General features: G+C 44.9%; 2 pseudogenes; one reads left to right on the top strand and one right to left on the bottom strand.

Annotated features, from left to right (window-relative positions):
• Window positions 1–122: 122 nt before the first annotated feature.
• On the bottom strand, window positions 123–1,283 carry LOC138379691 (BAR/IMD domain-containing adapter protein 2 pseudogene; annotated as a pseudogene).
• A 6-nt stretch (window positions 1,284–1,289) lies between these two features.
• On the top strand, window positions 1,290–1,964 carry LOC138379690 (glutathione-specific gamma-glutamylcyclotransferase 1-like; annotated as a pseudogene).
• The last annotated feature ends 13,586 nt before the right edge of the window (window positions 1,965–15,550 follow it).

Genomic DNA, 15,550 nt, shown 5'->3' with positions numbered 1-15,550 from the left:
TGGGCGCAGTCTGGCAGGCGGGGGCGTGGCCGTTCCCTAAGCAGGAACACGCAGATGGTGACAGATAGATTCCATGTGGGGGTGGGGTGGTGGCCACAGGGGCAGCAGAGCAGACGTGACCCTCAGCTGAGGAGGGGAGCAGACCTGTCGTTGGTCACCGTGGGTTTCGGCTGTACATGGGCGAAGCGATTCCTGCTCACGGACCTGGCGCCATAGTCGTCCAGACCCTGGGAGAAGGCGGGCACCGCCACGCTGTAGGGCCGCTGCTTGAATGTGGCGGCCATCTGGGTGGGGAAGGCCCGGGAGGACGTGCCATAGTCGGGGATGGGGGGGTGGCAGGGCCAGGTCGTCCTTGTCCAGGAGGTTCCCGGAGCTGCTGCTCTTGCCCTGCTGCAGGAGCTTGGTCTCGCTCTGGCCATAATGCCAGCCACCACGGGCCTCGGGCACCAGCAGGGTGATGAGGTCCCCTTCCTTGAAGCTCAGCAGGGTGCTGTTGTCCCCCGCTGCGTGGGAGAAGGTGGCCTTCACCCGCATGCTCCTGTTGCGCTCCAGGCCGGCAGCCATGGAGCTGGAGCGGGGCAGAGTCTTGTTCCCAGTGGCGGCATAGCTATTTTGGGGGGTCACGCTCTTGCGCACGGGCAGCGTGTTAGAGCAAGAGTAGCTCAGCTTCCTCTGGGACCCAACAAACGGTGCCAGCTCGGGGGGCACCGGCAGGGGCTTGGCCCCCGGAACGGAGTCTGAGATGACCGGGTTGGACTTGGAGGCCGACAGAATGCCGGGGAGGGTGGCAGCGTTGCTGCTAGCCACTTGCTGCATCAGCTGGACCGCGCGGTCGGGGATCTTGTTGGGGTCAGCACAGCCTGTTGCCACAGCGACAGCTTCTGGGCCAGCAGCTCCTTGACCTTGGCGCGGTAGGCGGCAGCGTTCTTGGCCACGGCCAACCGCTTCTCCACGAGACGCCACGGCCAACCGCTTCTCCACGAGACGCCACGGCCAACCGCTTCTCCACGAGGAAGCAGAACCGCCGGCGCTCCTCGGTGAGGGCCCTCTTGTAGGCCTCGGACACGTAGCCCTCCAGCTCGCCCTGCTTGTTGCTGATGGCATCGATGTACTGCAGCTCCTTGTCCGAGAACTTCGGCGGGGTCTTGCTCCCCTGGCTCTTCTTGCGGAGTTTCTTCAGCTCAGCCTGACACTCGTCCAGGGCGTCACCTTTGCTCCGTCTGGTTTTGCTTCAGCTCGGCACTCAGGTACCTGCTTGACCTTGGCGAAGGTGGCGGTCTCATGAGCCCTGCACCGTGAAGCAGGAATCCGCAGCCCCGAACACCGTGCCCCGCTCACGGTCCCCTGCGCCCTCCGCTCAGCACCCCCGGGACGACGGCGATGCTCAAGCACTGTGGACTTTCAGGTGCGGCTCCCTGGTGTGGAGGCCTGACTTCACTTACAGTGACAGCCGTGTGGGCTTTGTGCGCGGCTACAGCCGCCATTTCTGGCAGGGAGACACCTTCCATCGGGGCAGCGACAAGATGCCTGGCGGTGTGGTGACTCTCCTTGAAGATCAAGAGGGCTGCACTCGGGGCGTGACGTACCAGGTGCCAGGCAAGCAGGTGAGCGAGGCCCTGAAGTTCCTGAATGTGCGGGAGGCAGTGCCTGGCAGCTATGATACCAAGGAGGTCACTTTCTATCTTCAAGATGCCCCTGACCAACCACGCAAGGCGTTGGCCTATGTGGCCAGCCCAGAGCTCCCTGGCTACCTGGGCCCTGTGCCTGAGGAGGCCATCGCTAGGCAGATACTGGTCTGCCGAGGCTTCTCTGGCCACAACCTTGAGTACTTGCTGCGGCTGGCAGACTGCATGCAGCTCTGTGGGCCTCAGGCACAGGCTTAGCAACTGGCAGCCATTGTGGACGCTGTGGGCACCATGCTGCCCTGCTTTTGCCCCACTGAGCAGGCTTTGGCCCTGGTCTGAGGGGCTGAGCCCCTCCACGGAGTGCCCATGTGGACATCCGGGCCAGACATCCACTCCAGTGCCCAAGATTGACTTAATACAGTTAGAGCCCACTGAGAGGCCATGGTGGGTGGCTGGGGCTTCTCTTTCAAAGCCCCTGCCTGTCTGCAAGCCTCCAGCTCTCTGTTCAACACCGACTTAACAACTTGAAACTTTATTTATTGCACCATGTTGGTGTGGTGGACAGGGGGGGGGGGGGGCCTGCCCTGGACACAGGCGCCCTGCTGAGCAGTGGCCCCACCCCAGGCACCTGGAGTCTGGCCACATTCCCCCCAGTGCTGCTAACCCCACACCACCCAGGCCTCCACCTCTCCAGGGAGTCTCCAAGAGCCTTGATCCTCTGCCCACTCAGACCAACTATTCCATAGCTCTGGAAACTCTGCCTGCCAAAGGTCCCAGCATGCCAGATGAGGGCAGCAGGGAGTGAGGAGAGGGGCCCCTACCAGGATGGAGGCCCCTGTCAGCCCTGCTCCACCCAGTCCCCAGGGCAGAGCTAGATCTGATACCTGGACACAACTGTTTCCCCATTTGGTTTTGTTTCCCTGTTCCTCTGTCTGCTGGTCTGTCTGGGCCACTCCTGTCTGTCTGTTCCTGAGAAGCTCATCACTACAGGCCCTGGAACTTTCCCAGTCCATCCCATACTATTATGCATAAACCCGTCTCTATCTGAAAAAAGACAAAACAAAACAAAACAAAACTAGATATGAGGAAATAGATGGAATGTCTGGTGAGCATCAAAGTTTCTATCCTGGCGACCAAAGAACTCTCTGCATTCTATCCAATGAGGGTGTTTGGCTAATCAGAGAGTCCTTTAGGGAATTCTGAGTCTGCCTCGCTCAGGACCAAGCAATCCTGGGGCACAACTGGACATGTATTCCTCTTAACTCCAAAGTGACTGGCCATGGCAGAGAACTAAGGAACAATCACAAGACTTGTTATTTCTGTGACTCAGATGAGCACAGAGTTAATAATAATCAAAGCTATCATTAATTGAGCACTTGCTATGTGCTAAGTCCAGATCCCCTGTATTATCTCATATCAGCCTCAAAGTAACCCAGGGAGATAAATAGTACTGTTAGCCCCATTTTTGTTTTCAATTTTTTTTACCGTAGTAAAATACATGTAGCAGAAAATTTAGCATCTTAAAAATATTTAAGTGTACAGTTCAGGGGTATTAAGTACATTCATATTGTGCAACCATCACTGTCATCCATCTCCAGAACTCTTTTTATGTTGCAAAACTGAAACTCTGTACCCATTAAACAATAACTTTCCATTCCTCTGAACCCACAACCCTGGCAACCACCACTATACTTTCTGTCTCTATAATTTTTCTAAATTTCAGAATATTACAGGGGTACAAACGCTTTGGTCACATAAATTGCCTTTGCACCAGCTGAGTCAAAGCTGCAAGCATGCTCATTCTCCAGACAGCACGTACTGCACCCATTAGGTGTGAATTTACCCATCCCCTCCTCCCGCCCCCGACACCTGCCCAATCCCTGATGAATGTTACTTCCATATGTGCACATAAATGTTGATCTATTAGTACCAATTGGATGGTACTAATCAACATCCTTTCCAAGGATGTTCTCCCAGAAAATTGGCAACCGCAGCTGTGGAGCCATCCCCAAATTCACCAGTGGCCCAGGAGGGAAGGCTGGAGAATGGAAAGGGTGGGGTTTGACGCTCAAGATTTATGCGCTCCAGGGACTGGAGATTGGAACCCCATCTATGCCTCACACGAAACCTTATAATATGTGCTTCACGCATCTCTTGAGTGCAGGGATCAAGGAAAAAAGCTCCTGGGAGGTGTTCACATGGCATTTCTGACCCCTCAAGGATGCTAGATTTCTGGGCTTATGGTGGGTGTCAGACTTGAGAACAGTACGGCTGGCAGTGATCCTGGACTGATGCTCACGCACAGGGACCGTGCCTTCGTTGATCTCCCCCACCTTCTGGTCCAATTGGAAATTCAGGGTTTTGTCAACCTGCTGCTTCTCTGGGCCCCTGGGTAGATAATTTCCTGATTTATACCTCTGGAGGCTAGTCCAGTCACTATCTGACTCCTCCTCCTCCTTGTCCTCCAGAACTTTCACCAAAGTATTTCTTGAACCTATGTATACATAGATCTGGGAACCTCTTCAGATCTTGCCCTAGGTTCCTGGTTGGGTCCTTGTCTTCTTTGACACTTATGGAACCCTCCTGAGAGAATCTTTCAGAGTGCCTGGAGCCCATCTTCTGCTCATCCTTGCTGCTTTTACCTGCAAATGCCCCAGGCTTGTCTTCTGCCCCAGGCTGACCCCTCCCTGGGAATTCACCCTGAGGCTGCATCATGGGTGCTTGGGATCTGCAGGGAGGGCCCAACTGGTCTTTATCGGGGGTGAAACTCCTTTGAATATGTTGCTTGTGCTGCTCCTGGTGCTCAGGGATGATCGAATCTCTGAGAAGAACGGAGGCAGACTTGTGGCTCTGAGAATCCTCGCTATCCTGGGGAAGGTCTGGAGTGGGTTGGCTACAGGAGGCCCGAGAGTTTTTGAGCAGAGAGGATAACATTTGCCCCTTTCACCTCAGTCACTTCTGCAAGGGCCATTCCAGATGCTCACCTGCAGTTGGGATGAGGAATTGTGCCTTCTCCTGGGATGTAGGGCAAGTTGTTCTACAGCTTCCTGTAGGGTCCCCTTTACTCTGGGGTGGAGAGCAATATGGTACTTCTGGGGGAGCAGGAGACAGAGGGACCTGGCTGTGGATCTTATCCAAAGGTGGGGGCTGGGGCTGGGGCTTGGGCAAGGTTTGAGTCAAAGACTGGGGCTGGGGCTTGGGCAAGGTTTGAATCAAAGCAAAACTAAGAAAATAATTTAACATAAACTGATAATTTACATACAAGGTATTTCAGCTCTTCCTCTCTGATTACTCTTACTTCAAGAGATTTTTCCCTTCAGTAACATATAGTTCGTAGTAATTTCATCGTGTTGCCATTTTCTGAGAGAGTGCTCAATTTCTTCTTCTCTATACTCCATTCTCAACAAAATGTCTAAAAAAGAAGGGTAAAATACAGATTATGTGTTTTGTTTGGGTAAGAAATCATTCTGTTACAGTATTAAGTAATTTTCTTATTTGACCTCAAAGATCACACATTTTCTAACACAAATGAGCACTTGTTTCTGAGTTACTGGGAGCTATTGTACGAAAACACATTTAGTTAAGTTTCTAAACATGACAGAACAGATAAGTTAATTCATGATATAACTTGTGCTTAACATTCCATTATTCACATTTTAGGCATATACAATGAATAAAAACAGAAATATGTTACTTATACAAACACAGGCACATGTAAGGATGTCAGCACAGAGTAATTACCAATGTGTTTCTGATCACAGATGTCTACTTCTTCAACATATGGTGTAAGTTTCTCCACATGCCCTTAATTCAGCCATTGGTCTTTCATAATTTTGTGAAAAGGTGAACTGTTCATTAGCAGCATAAAATAAAATATACTGATAATCACAATACTTAGGAAAATTTATTTGCAACATTTCATAGACTATAGGTCAAAATATGACTTAAATTGTTTTGAGTGTCTCAATTCCTGCTTAAAAAGTCCCAAGCAATTCTATTTCTTCCTGATTGCGCCTAGGGAGGCTGTGTTTCTAAGAATTTGTCCATTTCCTCCACATTTTCAAGTTTATGTGCATAGAGGTTTTTATAGTATTCATAGGTTATATTTTGTATTTCTGTGGCATCAGTTGTAATTTTTCCTTTTTCATTCCTGATGGAGCTTATTAGAGTTCTTTCTTTTCTTCTTCTTCTTAATCTAGCATGAGGCATGTCAATTTTATTTTTTCAAAGAATGAACTTTTTGGCCGGGCTCCGTGGCTCACGCCTGTAATCCTAGCACTCTGGGAGGCCGAGGTGGGCGGATCGTTTGAGCTCAGGAGTTCGAGACCAGCCTGAGCAAGAGCGAGACCCCATCTCTACCAAAAATAGAAAGAAATTATATGGACAGCTAAAAATATATATATAAAAAAAAAATTAGCCGGGGATGGTGGTGCATGCCTGTAGTCCCAACTACTCGGGAGGCTGAGACAGGAGGATCCCTTGAGCTCAGGAGTTTGAGGTTGCTGTGAGCTAGGCTGACGCCACGACACTCACTCTAGCCTGGGCAACAAAGTGAGACTCTGCCTCAAAAAAAAAAAAAAAAAAAAAAGAATGAACTTTTTGTTTTGTTAATCTTCTGCATAGCTTTTTTATTATCAATTTCCTTTAGTTCTGCTCTGATCTTTGCTATTTATTTTCTTCTGCTGGGTTTGGGGTTGGTTTGCTCATCCTTTTCCAGTTCTTTGAGACAATTCATTAGATTGTTGATTTGTGATCTTTCTGTCTTTTGGATGTAGGCATTTATGGCTATAAATTTTCCTCTCAGGACTGCTTTAGCTGTGTCCCACTGATTTTGATAACTTGTGTCTCCTTTACCATTCAGTTCAAATCTTTTCATTTCAAGAATCTTTTGATACCATTCAGTTCAAGAATCTTTTGATTTCCATCTTGATTTCCTCCTTAACACAATAATTGTTCATAAGAAGGTTGTTTAGTCTCCATGACTTTGTGTAGAGATGAGAGTTTCCTTTGGAGTTGACTTCTAATTTTATTCCAATGTGGTCTGAGAAGATACATGGTATAATTCCTGGTTTTTTTTAAATTTTTTTAGACATGTCTTGTGGCCTAGGATATGGTCAATCTTAGAGAATATCCCCTGAGCTGACGAGAAAAATGTATATTCAGTGGTTTGGGGGTAGAATGTTCTGTAAATATCAGTCAGGCCCATTTGTTCTAGAGTTCTGTTTAAGTCCATTGTTTCTTTGTTTATTTTCTGTTTGGAGTATCTGTCCTGTTCTGTCAGAGGGATGTTGAAGTCCCTGGCTATTACAGTGTTGCTGTTTATCATTTTGTTTAGATCAAGTAGGATTTGCTTTATGAATCTGGGTGCCCCTGAGTTAGGTGCATAAATATTTAGAATTGTTATGTCTTCTTGTTGAATTGTACCCTTCACCATTATAGAGTGACCATCTTTGTCTTTCATTACTTTTGTTGATTTGAAGACTAAGTTATCTGAAATCAGAACTACCACCCCAGCTTTCTTTTGGCTTCTGTTTGCTTGAAATATTGTTTTCCATCCCTTCAGCTTGAGTCTGAATGCATCCTTGTGTGTTAGATGTGTTTCCTGAAGACAGCATATACTTGGCTTGTTTATATTTATCCATTTGGCCAGCCTATGTCTCTTTAGTAGGAAATTCAAGCCATTCACATTTGAGAGAATTAAGTGGGGCAGATTTCTGTTCACCCTGTTGAGTTGAACTTTGTTGCTCTGTTTTCTCTTTTGAGCCATTGTAGTATCTGGCCTTTGACCTTTAGCTTTTGGATGATTTTACATTGGTGAGTGTTTATTGTGGGGATCCATGTGTAACACAATTTCAGGGATGTGGAAACAGCCCAAGTGACCATCAATACAAGAGTGGATTAGTGAAGTGTGATGTATGTATACGATGGAGCTTTCTGCTAAGCCACAGAGGGCAGTGGTGATCTGGCACCTCTTGTATTGTCCTGGATAGAGCTGGAGTTCCTTCTACTGGGTGAAGTATCACAAGAATGGAGGGACAAGCACCACATGTACTCACCACCAAGTTGGTATTGACTGATCAACACTTAGGTACACATTTAGTGGTAAGATTCATCAAGTGTCGAGTGGATGGGGGAGGCGGGATGGGTGTATACACATCTAATGGGTGCAGTGTGCACTGTCTGGGGGACAGACATGCCTAAAGCTCTGACTTGGGTGGCAAAGGCAATGTATGTAGCCTGAACATAGTGAACTTATCTTTGACAAAGTTACCAAGAATGTACAGTGGGGAAAGGACAGTCTCTTCAATAAATCGTGCTGGGAAAACTGGATGTCCTTATGCAGAAATATGAAATATGAGGCTGACAAAAGAGGCTGACATTCCAGTTTCTCAGAAAGAAACATTCAATAGGGACTTACAAACAGAAGCCATGTCTCTGGAAGGTGAGAGACAGTGGATCCCTGAACCTGCCCTCCAGAAAATATCCTTTCTATAGCAAGCTTTTAGCGTAAAGACATGTGCAGCTGGTCATGCCTCAGACTTTCAAGTGAAACTTGTGACCACTGGGGAGGTTAGATAAACATCTTGATGAAAGGTTACCTATGCTACAGGCATTGTTTCTTTATGTGGGGTTGTCTATGCCACGGGAACACCTTGGTTTGCAGGAGTCAAACTTTTGGTTATCATGGTGGTTTTGCTTCAAGATGGTGTCACTCTTGCCATGCAACAGGATGTTTTCCGACACTAAGTCCGAATTCAGGGTGAAATTAACTTTGGAAAGCAAAAGGCAAAATCAGGAATCAGAATATATAGACTTAATTATGGAGTAACTAGACAAATGCCTTCCAGTGGTTTTTATTGAGATGCTTTTGGATGAATTACCTCATCATCAACATTGATATGTCTAACAGCTCATAAACTATTTTATTTTGTTATTTGAAAAGTAAGAATGAAATAGTGACTACTTCATACAGTTTTATGAAAATTCAATGAGTTAATGTGTTTACAATTGCTTAATGTAGTGCCTGGCTCATAATAACAGTGCAATAAATGTTGGCTATTATCTTTATCTATTAATCTGTTCTAAAATTTCTCTGGGAATTGGTCTGAAACCACAAACTTATATGCAAAAACATCCTAAAAGGTGTCATAATCCTTGGCGACTCCTTGGATTTTTATGTGATGAATGCTTGGTTATTTATGGAAGTGATTTTATTTAAATCAACTTTTAATTTTAGAATAGTTTTACATTTATAGAAAAGTTGCAAATATATGGGGTTCCCATATGCCCCTCATCTACTTTTCTCTGTTGTTAATATCTTGTGTTGCCATGGTGCATTTAGCAAAACTCAGGAACCAGCCAGGCGTGGTGGTACACACCTGTAGTCCCAGCTACTCGGGAGGCTGAGGCAGGAGGATCGCTTGAGCCCAGGAATTTCAGATTGCTGTGAACTAGGCTGATGCCATAGCACTCTAGCTCCAGCAAGCAACAGAGCAAGACTCTGTCTCAAAAAAAAAAAAAAATCTTTCTCTGAAAGCATCACTGATTAATCGATTGTCCCTTGATGCCAGGATGGACCTGTCCCAGTTCCTGGTTGTGTCCCATGTTAGGGGAGTGATTGGCAACTAAGAGTCAGTGTCAAAGCCCTCATAGCCACATTTGAGTGACAGCAGAGGTTTGAAGGAAGTGGCTCTCAGGCTAAGTCTACCTGGAGCCCATTATTAAGTTCAATTTTGTGTGTTCCATGTCTTTTGCTATCATCTCAAAGTGCTGGGCCAGCATTGTCTGTTGGGAGTTATACTTCTGTAAAGGTTTTAACAAGTAACAGATTAAAAAGGGAAAAAGTAAAATTAATAGTAATGTGACAATCTCAATTTGCAAATGGTTCATTTGAGCCATGAACCTAGGCTTATAGGCAACCAACTGAACAAATCAAATGACCACAGGGAATTAGGTGAGACCTTTTGTAACCATTATAGCTCAGTGCAACCTCCAATTCCTGGACTCAAATGATCCTCCCACCTCTGCCTCCTGAGTAGCTGGGACTACAGGTGCACACCACCATGCCTGGCTAATTTTTTTCTAGTTTTAGTAGAAATGGGGTCTCACTGTTGCTCAGGCTGGTTTCGAACTCCTAACCTCAAGCGATCCTCCTGCCTCAGCCTCCCAGAGTGCAAGTATTACAGGTGTGAGCCACTGCACCTGACCTTGTTCTTTGTTGAAGATGCTATATAAGCTGTAATTCAAAGCTACCTCTTTGGCAGGCTGTGACGAGCCTCATGTGATAGGAGTCAGACAATATCCTTTTCCAAGCCTCTGACCAAAAAGCCAAAACTTCTCCCAAATTCCCCCTCCTTGTTACAATCCCTATAACCAAAGGGGTCAGAATATTTTTTGATCTTTTTTCTCTAAGTCTATATTTTCTACCACTATACTTTCTTGCTTTCTTTCCTAATCCAAGATTTAAAACACCTTACCATAAATTTGGCACTGTTCTTAGAAAAAGCTAATTACCTAAGTTTTACATTTTAATGGAGCTGGGAAGGTGGTAGTGTTACTGAAAGCTTGGCACTTGTCCCTGAGGCCACATCAGAAGAACAAGGACAAGTGGGCTGAGGAGAAGGAAAGAGAGGTTTATTACTTTGCTGGCAAATGAGGAGGATGGAGACTCCTGTCTAAAATACCATCATCCTAATCCTAAGCAGAAATACAGAGCTTTTAAAGGGAGAGTTTTCAGTTGTAGGCTATTGTTGTTCAAGTACAGTTGATGATTCTGATCATCCCATCTCGGCTGAAGACAATCCCATGACCTCCACCCAGGACCTCTGCCGGCCCAAATTTGGGCCTCTGCCCCTCAGTTCAGTTGAGCCATGTCCTGTAGCACAAAGAACAAAGGACATTCCCCTGCCTTTTCTGACCAGTGGCCTGAGGCAGGGAAGCATGTTTTAGTTCCCAAAAGGAGTGAGGGAGGTTTTGGAGGTTTTAAAGAGACAGAAAACATTTTTGACATTTTTTCTGTTACATATTCCCAACTGTCGATTTTATTCTTCCATGTCTATGGGAGGATGGGTGAAGCAGTCATCGTGCTGCTTCTTGCTGAATTGGGGCAATGTTTTGGATGGAAGGTTTATAATTATGTATGCCATTGCAAAGCTTTGGTAGTATATTTACAACAGGTTACCAGGCCAAAAAAACAAAAAAATCATTGAGGATTGACAAGGTGAAATGGACTGTTGCCTTGTACACAGGTCTGATATAGGCCTGGGTTAGAAAGAAACATGGGGTGCTTGGGTACAGAGCTATTAGTCACACCCTGTAGGTGATCTGAGAGACTGACTCCTACAAATTTAAAAATCATATAAAGCACAGAACAAAGTTTACGATGACAAACCCAGGAGCAAGACAGATCAGGACAGAAGAGGCAGTAGCCTGGGGAAATCCTCACTAAGGAGTTGTCTCTCCAACCTATAGACAGAACAAATAACCAAAGAAAGATTAGTGACAGAAAACATTTTCATTTTTCTCTTTTCCTTGAACAGATATTTTAAATTGTCTAAAGTCTGGCGCCTTCAGTGGGGACTTGGCTTCTCTTTTCTATGGGACACCTCTTTACTTTGGCATGATGGGCCCACCCAGGGATGACAAGTCTGTTACTGAAAGCTTGGCACTTGTCCCTGAGGCCGCATTAAGAAGAACAAGGACAAGGGGTCTGAGGAGAAGGAAAGAGAGGTTTATTAATTTGCTGGAAAATGAGAAGGATGGAGATTCCTGTCTAAAATGCCATTGTCCTAATCATAAGCAGAAATACAGAGCTGAAGACAATCTTGTGACCTCTGCCCAGGACCTCTGCCTGCCTGAACCTGGGCCTCTGCCTGGCAGTTCAGCTGAGCCATCTCCTATAGCACAAAGAGCAAAAGACACTCTCCTGCCCCTCCTGACCACTGGCCTGAGACGGGGATGCAGGTTTTACTTTCCAAAAGGAGTTGGGGAGGTTTTGGAGGTTTTAAAGAGACAGAAAACATTTTTGCTGTTTTTTTTTTCGGTTTTTTGTTTGTTTGTTTTTCAGGCCATTCCCTCTGTTACAGTAGTGGGAGAACAAGAAACAGTAGAGATATCCTAAGGCAATACATTGGAGGCAATTTAGAGAATAAAAAGCAAGTTATCACACAAATATATGTCTATTAACAGTTATTCAACCTTTACAAGGAACACTGCTTAGAATTAAAGAGACTAGATTCAGGTTTCCATCTGAGTTGTTAGAATTCCTTATAATTAATGTCAGGTCTTGGAATGGTTATAACTGAATGGTTATTATTATTCTATCAATTGCCTTTAGGACTAAGAGCTGATCAGCTATCTCTCCAGTCCAAGCTACTTGGAAGCTGAGGCTGGAGTACCACTTGAGCTCAAGAGTTCAAGGTTACAGTGAGCTGTTGTAATAGAGGTAAAGTCCTGAAAAAGAGCAAAATGTTTGACAAGGTGTCTCTTTAACACCCCCACCCACTCTTTTGGGAAGTAAAACTTGCACCCCTGACTGAGGCCAAGAATCAGAAGGGCAGAGGAATGCTCTTAGTTCTTGGTTTCTAGTATCTTAAACCCCAGGAGTTGGCTCAATGGAACAGAAGTGAGGAGATGATCTTCACCAGAGATGCTACAGTGGAACAGCAGTAGCCCAAAGTTGAAAACCCCCTTTGAAAAGCTCTGTATTTGTGCTAAAAGGGTGTGGGGGGGCGGGATGGGAAATGGTACTTTTAGATGAGAGCTTGCCATTCTCATTTGCTGGCAAATTAATAAACTTCTCTTTCCTTTTCCTCAAGCCACTTGTCCTCGTTCTTCTGATGTGGCCTCAGGGACAAGTGCTGAGCTTTTGGTAACACTGTGATCTCTCCTGGGTGACAGAGTAAGACCTTAGCTCAAAAAAAAAAAAAAAAAAAGAAAGAAAAAGAAAAAGAAAAAAGAAAAAGAAAAAAAGAAGAAGAAGAATGTTTAAATAAAAATTTTAATTGAGGTCAGAGCACAGATACATGTGAGAAAAATGACTTCCTATAAGATTACTCATTGCTGCATTATTTGCAATATCAAAAGACAACCAACAACCTAACTGTGTTTCAATAGAGAACTAGTTAAAGAAAGTTGAGAGATCCATACAGTGAAAGAATTTGGGATACTCTTTACATATTAATACAAAAGGATGTCTAAGATGTACCCTTAAATAGAAGACATGAGGTATAGACTATAGAACAGTGTATCTAGTATGCTACCAAAAGATATATGTGTATGTCTCTGTGTGTATATACATATATATGTATGATTTATTTGGAATACAAAACAAAAACCTGCTAATATGATTACGGTTACCTCCAGGAAGGGCCTCTACATGGCTGGGGAAAAAGGGAGTAAGAGAGAATTATCTTTCACTGTATAATATTTGTATCTTTTAGATTATGTGCCATGTGAGGCTACTGCTTATTCAAAATTATTTTTAAAAAATCTAGATCAATTCTACACTCAGGGGAAAAAAAACTGAAGCCAGAGGACAATAATAACATAAATTATTTATCTCTAGGAAAGATGTAGACATCAGAAAGAACTAGATGGAAATACAACTTGGACAGCCAACTTTTAAATGGGTGGGATACAGACATGATTTCAATCCCAGTGAGGCTTCCAGGTACCTATAGTCTAATTATGAGAAAGAAGGCCTTGGGGCCGTGGCAGAATACTGTGGAAAACAAACTGAAACAATTTCACATGTGGAATTACACAGTGGGAGCTGGATGGATTTTTAAAGACACAATAGATCAGAAATGACAATACAGATCAGAGATCACAAACTGGTGGGCCATAGGCCAGATGCCTGTGTGCATTATGTTTGGCCCAAATACTGCTTATTATTATTATGATTATTAATTATTTTTAGAGATGGAGTATGCTATATTGCCCTGAAACTGAATATTGTTTTTAAATTTTATTTAAATTAGTTTCCAACATGTTACAATCAGGAGATCTCACACTTAAGAAAAACTAGGTTGGGTACCATCACTCACACCTGTAGTCTCAATGCTTTGGGAAGCCGAGGTGGAAAGATTACTTGAGGCTAGGAGTTCAAGACTAGCCTGGGAAGTATAGCGAGACTCCATCTCTACAAAGAAACATTAAAAATTAGCCTGGCATGGTGGCAGGTGCCTGTAGTTCCAGCTACTTGGGAGGCTGAGGTGGGAAAGTTGCTTTAGCCCAGGAGTTGGAGGCTACAGTGACTTATGATCATGCCGATGCACACCAGCCTGGTTGACAGAATGAAACCCTATCTCTAAAACAACAAAAAATTAAACAAAACAAAATAGCTATCTGGCTTCTTTGGAACCTCCTATAGACGAGGCCTGCATTCTTGCATGGCACCACCACGGTGGCTCCTTTTACACAGAGGCAGGCTCTCCCCAGTTGGCCACAGCTCCCCCCAGCAAGCATTTCCCATTTCCATCCCCTGCTGAGCCCACATAAGCATCTTAGGTAAAGAAACTAAGGCTCAGAGGCCAACTTCAAGAGCTCACATGTCCTGTTCCCACTCCCTAGTTCTTAATCTTTTCTTCAATAAGCAAAGCTGGGAAATCAAGGGACAGATAGTGCTCCATAGTCCTCTTGGTTTGAGCCACTACTCAGGATTCCTGACTCTAAATCCCACATCACTACCCCAACCCAGTGGTTGGTTCCAGTACCCACAACTGGGAAACCTTAGTTTTTTCCCTCCCTCAAGGATCATATAAAGCTCACCCAGAATTATAGGGACTGTACTCATCCCAGGACCTCGGAATCTTTTCACCTCTTTTCTGCCATGGTCTGGTCCAATTGCCAGGCCTACCAACATCCCCATCTTTGATAAAATCTGCCACAGAGCCAGAAGCTGCCATTGCCATGGCCTTATCCCAAGAAGGGGCAGCTTCTGATAAGACCCGAGTGCCTGCCACGTTGCTGTGACTGCCGCTGCTGCTCACTGCTGACCCTCCTTTCCTTGCTAATCCCTGCAATCCACGCCTCGCCAGCTGCTGCTCCCCAACCCTACATCTCAGTGACAATGAGCAACCTTCCCCTGTTATGGTCATCCTGTTCCTGCCCTTCCCCACTGCTGCTCAGGAACCTCTGTGGTCTCCACTCCTGAAGCCGATGTTGTAATATGAAATCCTAGATATATGTTAGACCCAATTTTTTGTTCCGCCTGAAGCATGACCTCATTCTCTGGAGTGAGAGCTCCCCTTGTCAAGGAATTTAGATCATATCTTTCAGGACCTGTGAAGACTATTGGTTTTCAGGTTGTAAGAGAATCCAACTCAAACTAGCTTATGATTTAAAAATATTACTAGTGAAGGAGTTAAGAACATGCCACCCCAAAATATGTCACTGTGGCATATTGAGTATTTTGATTTAAAAGCCCTTGAAAAACATCAGGTACAAGAAGACCACTCTGATCTTCTTTCTCTTTCTTAAAAGCAGATGAAATTCCCATGTGAAAGATGTCCTCCCTATACCAGAAGGAAAGTATCATTTTTACCATCAAGGTTAGAAAGTTGAGGCTGAGGGAAATATGTACAGAAACCCTTATCTTCCTAACCCTTATCTTCCTAGTCACTTCTCTATCCAATTAACTACCATATCCCAAGCCCCTTGTCACATTTTCACAATTACTACTCTTCATCCAATTCAGCAATTAAGTATTAAATTCTAACTGCATCCTTGGGTCTTCCTTTCCTGATGAAGAATCCTATGCCACATAAAACTTTTGTATTAAATAAATTTGTATGCTTTTGTCCTGTTGCTCTGTCTTCTGTAAATTTAATTTTCAGGCCCAGTTGAAAACCCCTACGAGGGTAGAGGTAAAATGTTGCCTCCCTTACATAATGTCCAGTATAGGGGAGGAGATGGCCTCAGTC

This window comes from Eulemur rufifrons, unplaced genomic scaffold (genome assembly GCF_041146395.1).
Source record: "Eulemur rufifrons isolate Redbay unplaced genomic scaffold, OSU_ERuf_1 scaffold_123, whole genome shotgun sequence".
Taxonomy (NCBI): Eukaryota; Metazoa; Chordata; class Mammalia; order Primates; family Lemuridae; genus Eulemur; species Eulemur rufifrons.
The sequence above is the reverse complement of the archived record's forward strand: the minus strand, read 5'-3'. Positions and strand labels throughout refer to the sequence as shown.